The sequence below is a fragment of the Meleagris gallopavo genome, chromosome 1 (assembly GCF_905368555.1).
Source record: "Meleagris gallopavo chromosome 1, MGAL_WU_HG_1.1, whole genome shotgun sequence".
Taxonomy (NCBI): Eukaryota; Metazoa; Chordata; class Aves; order Galliformes; family Phasianidae; genus Meleagris; species Meleagris gallopavo.
In genome coordinates this window covers 107205772-107211384 of record NC_139404.1, presented here as the reverse complement: position 1 = coordinate 107211384, position 5613 = coordinate 107205772, and the positions used below count along the sequence as shown (strand labels likewise).

General features: G+C 41.3%; 1 long non-coding RNA gene across 1 annotated transcript; it reads right to left on the bottom strand.

Annotated features, from left to right (window-relative positions):
- Nucleotides 1-509: 509 nt before the first annotated feature.
- Nucleotides 510-4552, bottom strand: LOC104914429 (uncharacterized). Its single transcript, XR_796008.3, has 3 exons — nucleotides 4438-4552; nucleotides 3457-3548; nucleotides 510-1474 (listed from the first exon to the last, which is right to left on the bottom strand). It is a non-coding gene; the product is annotated as an uncharacterized LOC104914429 (long non-coding RNA).
- Nucleotides 4553-5613: the final 1061 nt, after the last annotated feature.

The window sequence follows — 5613 nt, the reverse complement described above, 5'->3', positions numbered from 1 at the left end:
AATTTCTTTATTTGTGACAAAGGTAAAAATTACAAAGACAACAATTCTTGCTTCAGGATAGAGGTAGATGCCAGTCTGTAGCATATGACAAATCTAACAAATATGTTGTGAACTTACTTGGAGAAGAAAGACAATGGGTCAATGGAAAGTCTCCTAGTCAATTCAGACTGAAAGCAATGCTTGTCAGGGTAGAAGTAAAGTTACATGCTGACCATCTACTTCCAGATGTGTATAAAGAACAATTCACAATCCCCTACAACATACTGAAGTGTTGGGCAAAAAAGATTTCATTGTACAGAATGGTAAAGAAACTCACTTAGGTTCATAGAATCATGGAATTATAGAAGCATAGAATATCCAAAGCTGAAAGAGACCAATAGGGATCATTGAGTCCAAATCCATGCTCCACACTGCACCACCCAAAATCAGACCCTACATCTGAGAGCAGTGTCCAAATGTTTACTGAACTCCGGCACTGGGGGCCATGCCCACAGCCCTGGGCAGCCCGTTCCATGCCCACTACCCCCTGGTGCAGACCCTTTTCCCAACCCCCAGCTGCCCCTCCCCTGACACAATGAGTAACAGAGCAGCAGAGAGCGCAGTGTTATAGAAGCTGGAGTGACCTGCTCTCTGTTGCAGTCAGACACCTGGGAAAGGCAGACCATGACTTTCCATCATCAGTTTGGAGCACTTGGTATCACTGTAGGCTAATCTGTCACATTCCTTGCATCAGTAATTATTAATTAGTCTGGTAACATATGATTAACTGATTTAATAAATAACAATGTCTCTTTGATAAAGCCATTCCTTTTATTTTTCCCTTTTGCCTCGTACCTATCTATGTGTTTCAAAAAACAGTCCTAAATCAAGGAAGCAATTGGCACTTAAGCACTTAACAGCCATTAGATCAGTTTAGCCTAATGTCAAACTTCAGCTCAGCGTGCTTTTCTTACAGCATAGCAGCTACCCAGTGCTATTTCCTTGGAACTCAAACAACTTTAAACTTATATAATTAATACTAACACATATATGAAATTAAATAACAATGAAATTATTAGCCAGAGGAATTCTTACCTAATAGTTTACCCAAAGGGAGAAAGTGGTATCTGTGAATTACAAGCAGGCAATTGATTAATGGTATCTCCTCAATGAAATACGGCACTAAGATCATTTCTCAGTCATTTCTCAGGTAACAGCCTGCTGGCACTCACAGTACCTCTGCAGGCTGCACAGCTCCTATGTAGTTGCTAGGGAACTTGGCTGCGGCCTGAAAAGTGCAGCAAATGCCCATTGTTCTGCTGCCATTCATCTGCTGCCGTGACACCATTTGGGGTTATAAACATTTATTCACTTGGTGTGCTTTCTGAAGAACAATTGTGGATTGAATCCTCTTCAGCCTCCCGGCTGCTGGCTGGAAATGTGCATCAGACAAATAAAAATGAACTCGTTTCAGGTGTAAAATCTTGAAGTGATGCTGAAAATAGATATATATATGTAACTCAGAAGTGGTTGATAGAACTTCTGGGGAAGTTACCTTGAACAAGTTCAATGACATTCAGTCTGTGAAATTGCTTTTGCATTTGAGAAACTAAACTCTTGTCCTAAATCAGCATCAGCTGTACTTAGATCATTCCATTTAGACGTGGGTCTGGTGAGATGCATTAGCTACCAATAATTGGTGTGTGTAAAACCAGACTAGGCTCTTCCTGTTCTACTCTGACATTATTTTCTTAAGTCTCTGTCCTACAACTTCTGCTGTGTTCTGTCAATTGATTGGTGTGGAGAGCATACCTTCCGGCTTCTGTGCACCTGTGGCTTTTACATTCCACATCAACTTCATCAGCTTTAGGCTAAACAATGCTAAACTGTGTGCTATTTACCTAAAAGTCGTAGGAGGGAGGTTACACTGGTGATTCTTCTCACTGGCCTTTCTTTAAATGAGCCAGATCAGTTCCCGATGCGCTGAGGATACTCCAGCTTTCACAGAATCACAAAATCACACAAAAGGGACTTCAAGGATCATGAATCTCCAACCCCTCTGCCACATACAGGGCCACCAACCTCCCCATTTCATACTAGACCAGGCTGCCCAGGGCCCCATCCAACCTGGCCCTGAACACCTCCAGGGACGGGGCATCCAGGGCATCCACAACCTCTCTGGGCAGCCTGATCCAGTACCTCACCACTCTCTCTGTAAAGAATTTCCCCCTGACATCCAACCTAAATCTCCCCTCCCTCAACCTAAAACCATTTCCCCTTGTCCTGCTGTTATCAACCCTTTCAAAGAGTTGATTCCCCTCATGTTTGTAGGCTCCCTTTAGGTAGTGAAAGGCTGCAGTGAGGTCACCCCGCAGCCCTCATTTCTCCAGGCTAAACAAGCCCAGCTCCCTCAGCCTGTCTTCATAGGGGAGGTGCTCCAGTCCCCTGATCATCTTCGTGGCCCTTCTCTGCATCCTCTCCAACAGTTCCCTGTCTTTATTGTACTAGGGGCTTTGCCAATACAAGAGCAGGGAGGAGGGATTCCTTCCCCTACTTGAAGATAATCTTCTCCTTTATACTTCTAGACTGTGTTTATCTTTTTCATGAAGTTATGTCATGGATGTCTGCTGCTCAGCTTTTGGCCTCCTGTAGCTCAAGAAGTCTTTTGTACCATTTTGACAGTGAATCACTAAAAAAATGAAATTAGATTGTCACAAATAACAGTGGTCTGTCTCTGTAACCCTAAATCAAGATATTACCCTTAAAAAAAAATAAAAGGAAAATTAAAAAAACAATAGCATTTAATACTGATTTCAAAACCCTTACTTAATATAAAACAAGCAGTGGCTAGAAGGCAGTTGACCTCATGCTAACATAGAAACTTAGCTCACGTGAAGTCATCTCCACTACAAGAACCTAAATTTAGGCATCTGTCTCTGGAACCACGTCCTACCCCTGTCTGCCTGTCTGTCTCTCTCTGTCTACCTGCTTTCCAAAAAGCCTATTCCCCAATCAAGGAAGGAAATCAGACTGATTTGCTGTGTAGAAGGCTCTCTGAGATTTGCTGATTTCAAAGGTGGGATTCTCTTTCCTTAAACCCAATCCTACTCATTCAGTGTGCCAACAGACTAAGCCGGACAGCTAGGAAAAGCACAAAACCCGTAACAGAAACATCACAAGGCTAACTGCTGTTATTTATACACACAGCAGTCCCATTGTTCTCACTGAAGACCCTGCCTTTTGTTCGAATCTGTTGAAATCTCAAATGCAGGTGCAAGGCAGTGTGTGTGAAGGGCGGGGAAGTGGAGAAATGTAAATCCCCTATTAACCCTCTCCTCTGATTGTCGCTACCTGGAATGGTAAGAAGGTTGAGGAATGAGGCTGCATGTGTTGAAAGAGGAAGCAGAATTTATCACCTCAGCTAGGACTTAGTTCCATCAACCATTAACTAGGAGATAATTCAGGTGCTTCTCTTACCTGTAGAAGCTCTTCAGAATCACAGAAGGGGGAAAACATAGGTCTCAATGTGGTTACGTCTCCAAAATGCATGGGTATGGCTCCACACACATCTAGGCAGTACCAAGGAAAAGAATCATATGATGAATTTCTATAGCTATTTTTTTTTTCATAATGTTTGTTTACTGTTATATTTTTGCATATAATATTTACAATTATTTCTATAGCTAACTTGCACTTTAAGACAGTTTTACTCATTTTTCTACTTCAAAGATTATTAACCATCCTACTGGTTCTGGCAGTTGTGACCAGAAAATTGAACAATGCACAAGGAAAAGGAGAAAAATAGAGCGGAGCCAAAAAGTCTAGTGCCAACAGTACAAACACACATGATAAATTATAATAAGATGTCACTAAGATTTTTTACTCATTCTCCCGCACATCGATTTAGATTGGAATTGAGGGAAAAACAATGGTTAGATAGATATCACATTCTCTTGATATAGAGCACTGTCTGCATAGTATTTCTGGATGAGATATGCCAGTACACATCCTCTTCATCAGTAACTGCTTGTTGGCAGATTGGCCACATTAAAGCCATGCAAACAGTACCACACAGGCTTGTCTAACATGTACATAGTGCTGGCTGCATACATTGCCAAGCCAAGTGAAGTCAAATTTCCTTAGTCCCTGTGTTTCTTCTTTTGCTACAAGGCCTAGCTATTTCACATGTATTTTCATATTAGTGACCTTTGTTATGGATATCTTTACTCTCACACCCAATGTTTCCTTCCCTTGCTTTCTTCAGAGTCCAGTTCTAACTATAACCTTTTCCTTGTTTTCCAATGAAATGAAGAGAAGTGATAAGGAGAAAAGAAAGCTCAGGTCTTACCCTACTCCATTATGAAAGAAAATCTTTGCACGCGCGTACACACACACACACACACACACACACAAGCCTAGAGACTTCTCCAAATATACAACCTTGTGTTTTCCACTTACAGTTGTGCAGTCCACCTGAATACTATTTTTCCTCCTGGTGACTATTTCCATGAGCCCTTTGTTTAAAATACGTATTGTACGTAAAATTTGTTCTGAGTAACTTGAACTTTATGATCCCCACGGCCCAGCATGTGATAGGCACAGTCTACTGGCTGCATGCCAGAGAGGACTTGTGCAACTACTAATTATAAGATTATAAAATAGCAGCAATCTAGTAGCTGAACAGCCTAAAGGAAATGTTACTATGCAAAGTTTGGGCTTATTCATATTATGAGGCATCAAAAGGCACCTTCAGCTCAGACTCTGTATTTTTAACTGATAATATCCTTTATCATGTTATGGTAATTCCTAAGAAAACCAGACAGATGGGAAGAAGATATTGTCTTCTTTATGACTAATTTTGAAATGGTGTTCTCTAACATCAAACTTCAGACAAAACGTCAGTGTTACAGGTGTAATATAATCTAATAATCTTATAATAATTGTAATGTACTTAGATTTTGATTTAACCTTGTGCCAAAAAGTAAGCTACTAGGTGCATTACGTGCCTCTCATCCAGGCTGAACAGTTCCAGTTCCTTCTGTATCTCCTTGTGTCTGTCCCTGTGCTTCAGTACATCATCTCAATTGCCTGTGCTAGCTTGGTCCTTGGTCCTAAATTCATGTCTTTCTTGTACTGAGGAATCCCAAATTGGACACAGCACTCAAGATGTGGTCTTACAAGTGTGGAGGGAAAGGAGTACCTCTCTGTGCTGGCTAGCTACACCTCTGCCAAAGTCTTTCTGAACAGGGACAGCCCTACCCTTCAGCATATCAACGGCTCCTTTAGTGGAATGTTGCGGTGCCCTTTAATCCCACTGTGTAAGTCATTAATAAAGGCATAAAACAGTATTGATCCTAAAAGTGATCCCTGAGTAACTGCTAGTAACTGGTCACTGGTTGGACTTCGTACCACTGGCTAATTATGAACAGCTCTTTGAGCCCAGCAATCCAGATAATTTTCCACCTGCCTTATCATCTACTTGTCCAATCCATATCTCACCAGCGTGGTAATAATACTATTGAAGAAAACAAATTAAAAGGTCTTACTTAAGTTAGGAACACAATGTCCACTTCTCACTCTTCATCGACAGAGACAGTCATAACATCATAGAATACATTCAAGGTGGAAGGGTAG